Raw genomic sequence first — 12,395 nt, forward strand, 5'->3', positions numbered from 1 at the left:
CAATATGTTGCTTACAAGAGACTCATCTTAGACAAAGAGACACAAAAAAATTGAAAGTGAAATCATGGGAAAAAACATTCCATGCAAGCTACAGCCAAAAGAAAGCAGGAGTAGCAATATTAATCTCAGGTAAAATAGACTTTAAACTGCAAGTATAAGAGACAAAGAAAGTCACTATATACTAATAAAAGGGACAATTCAACAAGAAAACATAACAATCATAAATGTCTATGCACCCAGTCAAGGTTCCACAAAATACATGAGACAAACATTGGCAAAACTGAAGGAAGCAATAGATGTTTCCACAATAATTGTGGGAGACTTCAATCCATCTCTCTCTCCTATACACAGATCAATCAGACAGAGATAAGGAAACTGAATACCTAAACAATCTGATAAATGAATTCGAATTAACAGGCATATATAGAACACTGCATCCCAAATCATTAGGATATACATTCTTCTCTAGGGCTCACCGAACTTTCTCCAGAATAGATCATATGCTGGGGCATAAAACAAGCCTCAAAAAAGTTGAAAAGACTGAAATTATTCAAAGCACATTCTCTGATCACAATGGAATAAAATTAGAAGTAAATAACCATCAGAGACTTAGAAAATTCACAAATATCTGGAAGTTAAACAACACACTCCTAAATAATCAGTGGGTTAAAGAAGAAATAGCAAGAGAAATTGCTAAATATATAGAGACGAATGAAAAGGAGAACATATCAAAACTTACGGAATGCAGCAAAGGCAGTACTGAGGGGGAAATTACAGCTCAAACACATGTATCAAAAAGTAAGAAAGAGCTAAAATCAAAGAACTAACATAATAACTGAAAAAGCTAGAAAATGAGCAGCAAACTAAACCTAAACCAAGTAGAAAAAAAGAAATAACAAGGATTAAAGCAGAAATAAATGACACAGAGAACAAAAAAACAATAGAGAGAATAAATAAAACCAAAAGTTGGATCTTTGAGAAGATCAACAAGATTGACAAGCCCCTAGCCAGACTGACAAAATCAAAAAAAGAGAAGACCCAAAAAAACAAAATAATAAATGAGAGAGGCGACATTACTGCGGATCCTGAAAAAATTTAAAAAATTATAAGAGGATACTATGAACAAAACTATATGCCAACAAACTAGATAATGCAGAAGAAATGGACAATTTCCTATAAACACATGAACAATGTAGACTGACCAGAGAAGAAACAGAAGACCTCAACCAACCAATCACAAAGAGATCCAATCAGTCCTCAAAAAGCTTCCCACAAATAAATGCCCAGAGACAGATGGCTTCACAGGGGAATTCTACCAAACTTTCCAAAAAAGAACTGACACCATTCTTACTTAAACTCTTTCAAAACACTGAAGAAAATGGAACACTACCTAACTCATTTTATGAAGCTAAAATCACTCTAAATACCATAACCAGATCAAGATGCCACAAGAAAGGAAAACTACAGGCCAATCTCCTTCATGAATATAGACTCAAAAATTCTCAAAAAAATACCTGCAAATTGAATCCAAAGACACATTAAAAAAAAATCATACACCATGACCAAGTGGGGTTCATTCCAGGCATGCAAGGATGGTTCAACATCAGAAAATCAATCAGTATAATACAACACATTAACAAATCAAAAGGGAAAAATTAAATGACCATCTCAATAGATGCTGAAAAGGCATTTGACAAAATCCAGCATCTTTTTTTTTTGATAAAAGCATTTCAAAAGATAGGAATTGAAGGCAACTTCCTCAATATGATAAAGAGCATATATGAAAAACCCACAGCCAGCATAGTACTCAATAGTGAGAGACTGAAAGTCTTCCCTCTAAAATCAGGAATGGGACAAGGATGCCTGCTGTCACCACTGTTATTCAACATTGTGCTAGAATGCTAGCCAGAGCAATCTGGCAAAACAAAGAATTAAAAGGCACCCAAATTGGAGAGGAAGAAGTAAAACTGTCATTATGTGCAGATGGTCTGATCTTAGATCTGGAAAACCCTGAGAAATCGACGACACAACTACCTGAGCTAAGAAACAAATTTAGCAAAGTAGCAGGATACAAGATTAATATACATAAGTCAGTAACGTTCCTATACACTAGAAATGGCTTCAGTGAAGAGACACTCAAGAAAAAGATTCCATTCTCAATACCAACTAAAAAAATCAAGTACCTAGGAATAAACTTAACCAAGGATGTAAAAGACCTATACAGAGAAAACTACATAACTTTACTAAAACAAATAGAAGGGACCTAAAAAGATGGAAAAATATTCCTTGTTCATGGATAAGAAGGCTAAGTATTATTAACATGCCAATTCCACCCAAACTCATCTACAGATTCAATGTAATTCCTATCAAAATTCCAACAACCTACTTTGCAGACTTGGAAAAGCTAGTTACCAAATTTATTTGGAAGGGGAAGATGCTTCAAATTGCTAAACATTCTAAAAAAGAAAAACTAAGTGGGAGGACTTACACTCCCTGGGTTTGAAGCTTACAAAGCCACAGTGTCAAAACAGCATGGTACCGGCACAAAGATAGCCATATTGATCAATGGAATCGAACTGAGAATTCAGAGATAGACCCCCAGAGCTATGGTCAACTGATCTTTGGTAAGGCTCCCAAAACCAATGAACTGGGACATAGCAGTCTATTCAACAAACAAGGCTGGGAGAGCTGGATAGCCATATCCAAAAGAATGAAAGAGGACCCCTACCTCAAACCCTACACAAAAATTAACTCAAAATGGATTAAAGACCTCAATGTAAGAGACAGTGCCATAAAACTTATAGAAGATAATGTAGGGAAACATCTTGAAGACTTTGTTTTAGGAGGTCGCTTCTTAGAGCTTACACCAAAAGGACAAGCAACAAAAGAAAAAATAGATAAGTGGGAACTACTAAAACTTAAAAGCTTCTGTACCTCAAAGGAATTTGTCAAAAGAATGAAGAGGCAGCCACTCAATGGGAAAAAATATTTGGAAAAAAGACTGATATCACGCAAATATAAAGAAATCCTACAACTCAACAACAGTACAGACAGCCAAATTACAAAATGGGCAAAAGATATGAAAAGACAGTTCTCTTAAGAGGAAATACAAATGGCCAAGAAACACATGAAAAAAATGTTCAGCTTCATTAGCTATCAGGGAGTTGCAAATTAAGACCACAATGAGAAATCATCTCCCATCAATTAGATTGGCTGCTATTATGCAAACAAGAAATTACAAATGCTGGATAGAATGTGGAGAAATTGGAACTCTTATTCATTGTTGGTGGGACTATATAATGGTATAGCCACTCTGGAAGACAGTCTGGCAGTTCCTTAGAAAACTAGATATAGAGTTAACCTTCGATCCAGCAATTGCACTTCTCGGTATATACTCGGAAGATCTGAAAGCAGATATCTGCATGCTAATGTTCATAGCAGCAATATTCACAATTGCCAAGAGATGGAAACAACCCAAATGTCCTTCAACAGAAGAGTGGATAAACAAAATGTGGTATATACACATGATGGAATACTACACAGCAGTAAAATGGAATGATGTTGTCAAACATATGATAATACGGATGAATCTTGAAGACATAATGCAGAGCAAAATAAGCAAGGCACAAAAAGAGAAATACTGTATGTCACCACTAATGTGAACACTATGAAAAATGTAAAATTAAAGTTTACATTGTAGAATGTATGGGACCTAGCGATAGACAGGAAATAGTGAAGAGGGAATGATAATCTAATAAGAACAGATAAGTTATGGAGGGTAAACTTAATGTTATGGGAATGCTCAGGAATGACTATGGTTTGTTCATTTCTGGAGGGTATGGTAGGAACAAGTTTGCAGAAATGTAGTTATGTTAGATTATTTGTTTTTCTTGTTCCTTTGTTGGATTATAGTCTGTTTATTTTCTTGCGTTAGGGTAGGAACATGTTGGAAGCAATGTAGTTATTTTACATTGGTCTTTCTTATTCCTTTGTTTTGGTTTTGTTTGAAATGTTATTTTTTTACATTTGTTTTTAATGTTTTGATAAAGTTAAAAATAAAACAATGAATGAGTGTGGAAAAAAAGTAAATGAACAATGGTGGTTAGGAGGGGAATGGAATGTTTGGGATGTTCTTTCTTATTCTAATTTTTATTTTATTTTTTGGAATAATAAAAATGTTCAAAGATTGTGGTGATCAGTGCTCAACTATATGATAAGTGTATGAACAACTGAGTGTACACTTTGAAGGACTGTACGTTATTAGAATATATCTCAATAAAACTGCATTAAAACAACAACAACAACAAATAAAACCTCCCAACAAAGAATAGACCAGGAAGAGATGGCTTCCTGAGTGAAATCTACCAATAATTCCAAGAAGAATTAACAGCAATCCGGCTCAACCTCTTCCAAAAATTTGAAGAGGAGCGAACGCTACCGAACTTGTTCTATTATGAATATCGATGCAAAAATCATTAACAAAACACTTGCAAACTGAACCCGACAGCACATCAAAAGAATTATACACCATGAGCAAGTGGGTTTTATTCCAGATTTGCAGGATCAGTGGTTCAACAAAAGAAAATCAATTAATGTAAGACGTTACATCAACAAAACAAGGGGGAAAAACAACATGATCATCTCAATTGACACAGAAAAGGCATTTGAAAATTCAGCATCCTTTCTTGACAAAAACACTCAGAAAAACAGGAATCAAAGGAAACTTCCTCAACATGATAAAGGACATATGAAAAACCCATTGCTAACATCCTACTCAATGGTGAAAGACCGAAAGTGCTACCTCTATGATATGGAACAAGACAAGGATGCTCACTGTCACCACTGTTATTCAACATGTACTGGAAGTTCTTGCCAGAATAATTAGGCAAGAAAAAGAAATAAAGGCATTTAAATTGGAGAGGAAAGGAAGAAACAAATCACAATTTGCACACGACATGATTTTATATATATATATATATATATATATAGTCCCAAAAAACTGACAACAAAGCTACTTGAGGTAATACACGAACTGAGCAACGTGGGGGAATACAAGATCAACATGCGACAATCAGTAGTGTTTCTCTACACTAGTAGTGAGCAAGCTGAGTAGGAAATCAAGAAAAAAAATCCCAGGTACAACAGCAACCAAAAGAATCAAATATCTACACATAAATTTAACCAAGAGTGTAAAGGACTTGTTCACAGAAAACTAAAAAACAATGCTAGAAGAAATCAAAGAAGACCTAAATAAAAGGAGGGACATTTTGCATTCATGGATTGGAAGATTAAATATTGTTCAGATGTCAATTCTACTCAAAATGATTTACAGATTCAATGCAATCCCAATCAAAATTCCATAATAAAAAGAAAAATAAAGTGTCATACAATACATTAGTAAGGACAGAAACGACCACCACTACCAAGAATCCCACATCCCTCCCCCATATTCCCCTCTCATACACACTTAACTTTGGTATATTGCCTCCACTACATTTAATGAAAGTATATTACAATGTCACTGTTGACCATAGACTCCAGTTTACTTTATGTTTTTTCCCAAATACCATCCCTTTTCCAACACTCTGCATGGTTGACATTCATTTGTTCTCCCACATGTGAGAACATTTTTATATTTGTACATTTAGTAACAGTCACTGGCCACTCCAGTTTTTGCCAAGTTATACAGTCCCAGTCTTCATCATCTATCTTTACCTCTGGTGTCATCCATTCCCCTATCCCACGTCTTTCAGCTTTACTCACAGACATCTTTGTTCAGTGCACTCACAATATTGTGCTACCATCACACAGTATTATGCTATCTATTTCTGGATCTATACAATCAATCCTGCTGAACATTCTGTAGTCCTTCAGCATCAAATGCCTGATCCCTACCCTCTTTCTATCTCCTGGGAGCCCATGTTATCAGCTTTTAACTCTAAAAGATTGCTCACTAATGCTGGTTCATATTAGTGAGACCATGTATTATTTGTCCTTTTGTTTCTGGCTAACTAAACGTATGGTATGTGAATATATCTCTATAAAATTGTAGGAAAAAATGTAAATAGGGGTAAAAGTACTGAAGAAAACACAGAGAGAGGGATGTACCTATTTACTGTTGATGAAGAGGCAGAATGGTGTAGCCTTTCTGGAGGTCGCTGTGTTGGGTTCCACAAGAAGCTCAGTATGTGGAGGCCATAAGGTCTTGCAACCTCATTATGAGGTATGTACTTGGAAGATCTGAGAGCAGAGACATGAGTGGACATTTGCACACTGGTGTTTGTGGAGGCAGTATTTATGATTTGCGGTGGGTGGAGGTGGCCTAAGGGTACACTGACTGAGGAACAAAATGGTGAACTGTGGTGTATGCATACAATAGAATATTGAGCAACTACCAGGAGTGAAGTTGTGAGACAAGCAAGGAGGTAGACAGCATTTTGAGTGAAGTACACCAGAAACAATGGCAAACACTATAATACCTCACCAATATGGACTAACTATAGTGTGTAAACTCAGAATTGAATCTTAGAGTACTGCCTAAAAGGGAAATGATTATTGTAACGGCCCCTAGATTGTAAGCTCTTACAGCAGTCAAATCTATTCCTGAATTGTACTGGCTATCTCCAAACTCTGAGATGTTGATCCTTTGGTGTATAACCTGATTGGTCTCTGAAATACTGGGTATCGTGTGACACCTGAATCTCAGAGCTAGAGCTCAGCAGATATGAATGTCAGTATTAACGCATAGAGGAACTGTTTTAAAAAAAAAAAAAAAAAGCTGAAAAAGAGCCCAGACTTCAATTAGAGATATGAATGAAGCAGATCTGGTTAAGACTAGGGAAAATCAGGCCAAAGGGTAAAAGTTGAAACTGATTGTGTGTTAAAACTTCAACTTCCAAATGAGACCAAAGGAAGAAATGTTTATTTGGTATAGGATCTATATTTTCTAAACAACATAACTTCTACAGTCAGTTTGTTCAAACACCACAGTTACAGGGAACTTTGAATAGGAAGTGAGATATGGTAGGTCTGTATAGGTTAGAGTGAAAAAGCACCACATCCCAAAGTAATGTGGGCAGAGAAAAAAAATGTATATTCGTGGCCCCCCTGAGGAGCTGGGGGAAGATGCAGAGATATTAAGACTTCCTCACCTGGATTGCTGCTTATGTTCTCACAAACACTGAGGACTGATGGCCTGACATGCTGAGCCCTCTGTCTTGGGGCTTGCCCCTATGAAGCTTGTTACTACAAAGGAGAGGCTAAACCTGCTTACAATTGTACCTAAGAGTTTCCCCGAGTGCCTCTTTGTTGCTCAGATGTGGCCTTCTCTCTAACTAAGTCACCTTGGCAGGTGATCTCACTGCCCTCCCCCCTACGTGGGACCTGACCCCCAGGGGTATAAATATCCCTGGCAACACAGGATATGACTCCCGGGGATGAATCTGGACCCAGCATAGTGGGATTGAGAACATCTTCTTGATCAAGGAGGGATGCGAAATGAAACGAAATAAAGCTTCAGTGGCTAAGAGATTTCAAAGGGAGCCGAGCGGTCACTCTGGTGGACATTCTTATGTACTACATAGATAACACTTTTTAGGTTTTAATGTATTGGAACAGCTAGAAGTAAATACCTGAAACTATCAAACTCCAGCCCAGTAGCCTTGACTCTTGAAGATGATTGCATACAATGTAGATTACAAGGGGTGACAGTGTGATTGTGAAAACCTTGTGGATCGCACTCCCTTTATCCAGTGTATGGATGGATGAGTAGAAAAATGGGGACAAAAACTAAATGAAAAATAGGGTGGGATGGGAGGGATGACTTGGATGTTCTTTCTTATTTTTATTTTTTATTCGTATTCTGATTCTTTCCGGTGTAAGAAAAATGTTCAAAAATAGATCGGGGTGATGAATGCAGAACTATATGATGGTACTGTGAACAGCTGATTGTACACCATGGATGCCTGTATGGTATGTGAATATATTTCAGTAAAACTGAAGTTAAAAAAAAAAATAAATGAACAATGGGGAGAGAGAGGGAATGGGATATTTTGAATGATCCTTTTTATTTCAATTTTTTATTTTATTTTTTGGAGTAATGAAAATGTTCAAAGATTGATTGTGGTGATGAATGCACAACTATATGATGATACTATGAACAACTGACTGTACACTTTGGATGACTGCATGCTATCCAAATATATCTCAATAAAATTGCATTAAAATATATATATATATATATAAATTCCAACAGCCTAATTTGCAGAAAGGAGGTCAGTTACCAAATTTATTTGGAAGGGTAAGGGCCCCCTAAAGCCAAAGCATCTTGAAAAAGAAGAACAAAGTTGGAGAACTCAGACTTCCTGATATTAAAGCATATTACAAAGCTACAGTGTTCAAAACAGCATAGTACTTGCACAAAGATAAATGCAGCAACCAATGGAATTGAATTGAGAGTTCAGAAACAGACCCTCACACCTATAGCCAACAATTTTGACAAGGCTGCCAACTCCACTCCATTAGGAAAGAATAATCTCTTCAACAAACAGTGCTGGGAAAACTGGATATCCAATGAAAAAGAATGAAAGAGGACCCCTATGTCATGCCATATGCAAACATTAACTCAAAATGGACCAAAGACCTAAATGTAAGAGTCGGGATTATATAACTCCTAGAAGAAAATGTCGGGAGGCATCTGCAGGATCTTGTGTTAGGTAATGGTTTCTCAGACTTTATACCCAAAGCACAAGTAACAAAAAAACACAACAAAAAAGACGAATGCAACCTTATCAAAATTAAAAGCTTTTGTGCATCAAAAGACTTTGCCATGAAAGTAAAAAGCCTACTCAATGGGAGAAAATATTTGGAAAATACATATCTGATAAGGCTTTAATATTCAGAATAAATAAAGAGATTCACAACCCAACAATAAAAAGATAAACAATCCAATTAAAAAATAGGCAAAAGACTTGATTAGACATTTCTCCAAAAAGGATTGTGCTGGTTTGGATATATTATGACCCCAAAAAGCCAAATTCATGAAAGCAAACTTGGGGCAGACTAGTCAGTTTATTAGCGTGGAACCTCTGATTAAATTATTTCCATGGAGGTATGGACCCCACCCATTCAGGGAGGGTCCTGATTACTTCACTGGAGTATTTAATAGAAAAGCTAAGAGCTGACACAGACCCAGAGGCTTGCTGACACTTGGACATGCTTGCAGATGCAGACAGAAGGAAGCTTGGAGAAGCTAAGCTTAGAGATGAAGCCCAGAGTTTCCTCCAGAGAATCTGAGGAAAAAACACCCCAAGAGAAGCTAAGAAACCCACAGACATTTTGGAGAACACCATTTTGAAATGCAACGTGGGAGCAAAGGAACAGCAGATGCTGGCCACGTGCCTTCCCAGCTGACAGAGGTGGTTCAGATGCCATCGGCCATTCTTCAGTGAAGGTATGCTCTTCTTGATGCCTTAATTTGGACATTTGCACAGCCTTAGAACTGTAAAACTGTAACCTAATAAATCCCCTTTATAAAAGCCAATCCATTTCTGGTATTTGCATATTGGCAGCTCTAGCAAACTGAACAGGGATAGATGGATGAAAAGCACATGAAAATATGCTCAACATCACTAGCTATTAGGAAAATGCAAATCAAAACCACAATGAAATATCAATTCACACCCACTAGAATGGCCACTATTAAAATAACAAAAAATTACAAGTGTTGGAGAGGATCTGGAGAAATAGGGACACTCATTCATTGCTGATGGGAATGTAAAGTGGTGCAGGCACTGTGGAAGACAGTTAGGCAGTTCCCCAGGAAGCTAAACATAAAATTACCATAGGACCCAGCAATTCTGCTACTAGATATATACCCAGAAGAACTGAAAGCAAGGATTTGAACAGATATTTGCACACCAATGTACACAGCGGCATTATTCACAACTGCCAAAAGATGGAAGCATCCCAAGTGTCCATCAACTGAAGAATGCATAAACAAATGTGGCATATACATATGATGGAATATTGTTCAGCTATAAAAAGCAGTGAAGTCCTGATGCATACAATAATATGGATGAATCTTGAGGACATTATGCTGAGTGAAATAAGCCAGTCAGAAAAGAACAAATACTGTATGATCTCATTGATATGAACTAATAATCTGCAAACTCAGTGAGTTAGAATCTAGAATATAAGTTACCAAGGCATAGATCAGGGGTAGTAAATGGGGAGTGGATGCTTAATTTGTACAGAATTTCTATTTAGGTTGATTGTAAAGGGTTGGAAATGGATGGTGGTGAAGGTAGCACATTATTGTGAGTGTAATTAACAGTACTGAACTATGTATGTGAATGTGGTTGAAAAGGGAAGTTTTGGGACTGGTACATTATAAGCATGAAAGTTAGAAGATAAAACATGGGACTGTTTAACACAGTGTACCCTGTTGTAGACAACTGATTGGGGTTAACAGTACAAGATTTTTCTTTCATGAATTATAACAAACGTATGACACTTTATACAAAGTGTTAACAATAGGTTGGTATATGGGGAAAATATACCTAATGTAAACTATGGACTACAGTTAACAGTATTATTTTAATATTCTTTCATCAATTGAAACAAAGTACCACACTAACGCAAAGTCTCAAAAATATGGGGGTATATGGGAATGATGAATTTTTTACATGACTTTTCTGTAAACCTACAACTTCTCTAATTAAAAAAATAATTTTAAAAAAGAAGAAAAAAGGGTAGCACAAGGGATCCTTTTGATAGAGCTGTTCTGTATCTTAATGTGGTGGGAGTCACTTAAAACTACACAGATATACAAATGCATAGATACACATAGATAAGTGCAAGTAAAACTCATGAAATCTAAATAAGGTTGATGGATTGTATCACTTTTAATTTGTCTTAGTTATGATGTTGTAGTGTAGTTATGCTATACTATAATGATGTTACCATTAGGGAAAATTGGCTGAAAGGCATACGTGATTTTCTCTGCATTGTTTCTTACAAGCACAAGTGAATCTACAATCAACCTCAAATAAAAATTTTTTTAAATGCATAGCTGCTATGGGAATAAATCATAAAAAAACAGAACTGTTAAACTAAGGTCCAGATTAGACTCAAGGGATATGAGATAAGATTGGGCCTACAGATGGAGGACAAACATTAAGCAAACATAGTTGTAAAGGTTACATGAATTTGGTACAAGGCTAAAGTGATCCTGAAACCAAAATACACAGCATACTGCTAGCAGTATATACTTACTGACTTTAAGAAATGATGAAAAATACATGATGTAAACATCTATTTGTCCTAAGGCAAGAACCATAGGGAACTCACATATATTCCCCAAGCACCTATACTTTGTAGATAAACAATGGCTGCTAAAATGAAACAAAATTAAAAATCTAGGCAGAACATAAAAGTTATCTAATAGAGGAATAAAAATCTATTGGCATCAACTCTAAATATCAGAGCATAAAAATACAATATATTTACATTTGTGGGGAGAGGGGTTGATAGCAACCTGAGAATTCTTTATCAAGCCATGCTCTAAATCATGAAAGAGAACCACAAAAAGACATTGTTAGACGTATCATTCTCAAATCCTCTGTCAGTCTTCATCTCATTCATCCCTGAGACAAGGCCAGCTGTTAGCTGCGACTCTCCTAAAATTCTGGCACAAAAACTGGTCTGATAAAATTAGGATATTTGAGGCAAGTCATTTCAACCATGGTCATCACTGAAATCCTTGGTTCAGACAAAAGACAAATATTCCCAGGCTGTGGGCCCCTCATTCTCTTACTACTGTATGTTCTAACCATGGTTCCTTCCATTATTTATTTACCCCTCCCAACCTTTCTTCTGTGCTTTCTGGAACCATTCTGCTATTTAATAAAGAACCTTTCTAAAATTTCTCATAGAATACTGTCCAACCTTTTGCCTTAAAGTAAATGTGATTTCCTGCTTGATACAACTACTGGCTCTGCAGCCTTTTTTCACATACCCATGGGCCCTGGAAATGAGGGGAGATGAAAGTTGGCATTTTCCTACTTCTCACAACTTTTCCTTACCATTATTTTCCATCTTTCTGAGACATAAAAACAAACAAGTAAAATCTCCTTTTTGAGAATCATACCATACACAGCTTTCATACAATCCTCAACCTACCACTTTTCTCTTGCAACTCCCTGTCACTTCCATTCATTGTTTGAAGACTTCTAGGTCTGGTTCACAGGCTTTTCCTAAAGCCCATCCTGTATTAATCAGAGAAGATTTAAACAATCCAAAAAACTAGTCTCAAATCTCAACCTACTTTACTTCAGTGATCTTTATTCAACTTCTATCTAATCCCAGGGCCATTCCCTGGATCTTATCATACCTCA

General features: G+C 36.4%; 1 protein-coding gene across 4 annotated transcripts in view; it reads right to left on the reverse strand.

The window, feature by feature from the left end:
* The window catches only part of ALMS1 (ALMS1 centrosome and basal body associated protein), a 274,368-nt gene that overhangs the window by 211,075 nt on the left and 50,898 nt on the right, over nt 1–12,395 (reverse strand). The gene's annotated exons all lie outside the window — the stretch shown is intronic.

Source organism: Choloepus didactylus, chromosome 17, assembly GCF_015220235.1.
Source record: "Choloepus didactylus isolate mChoDid1 chromosome 17, mChoDid1.pri, whole genome shotgun sequence".
NCBI lineage: Eukaryota > Metazoa > Chordata > Mammalia > Pilosa > Megalonychidae > Choloepus > Choloepus didactylus.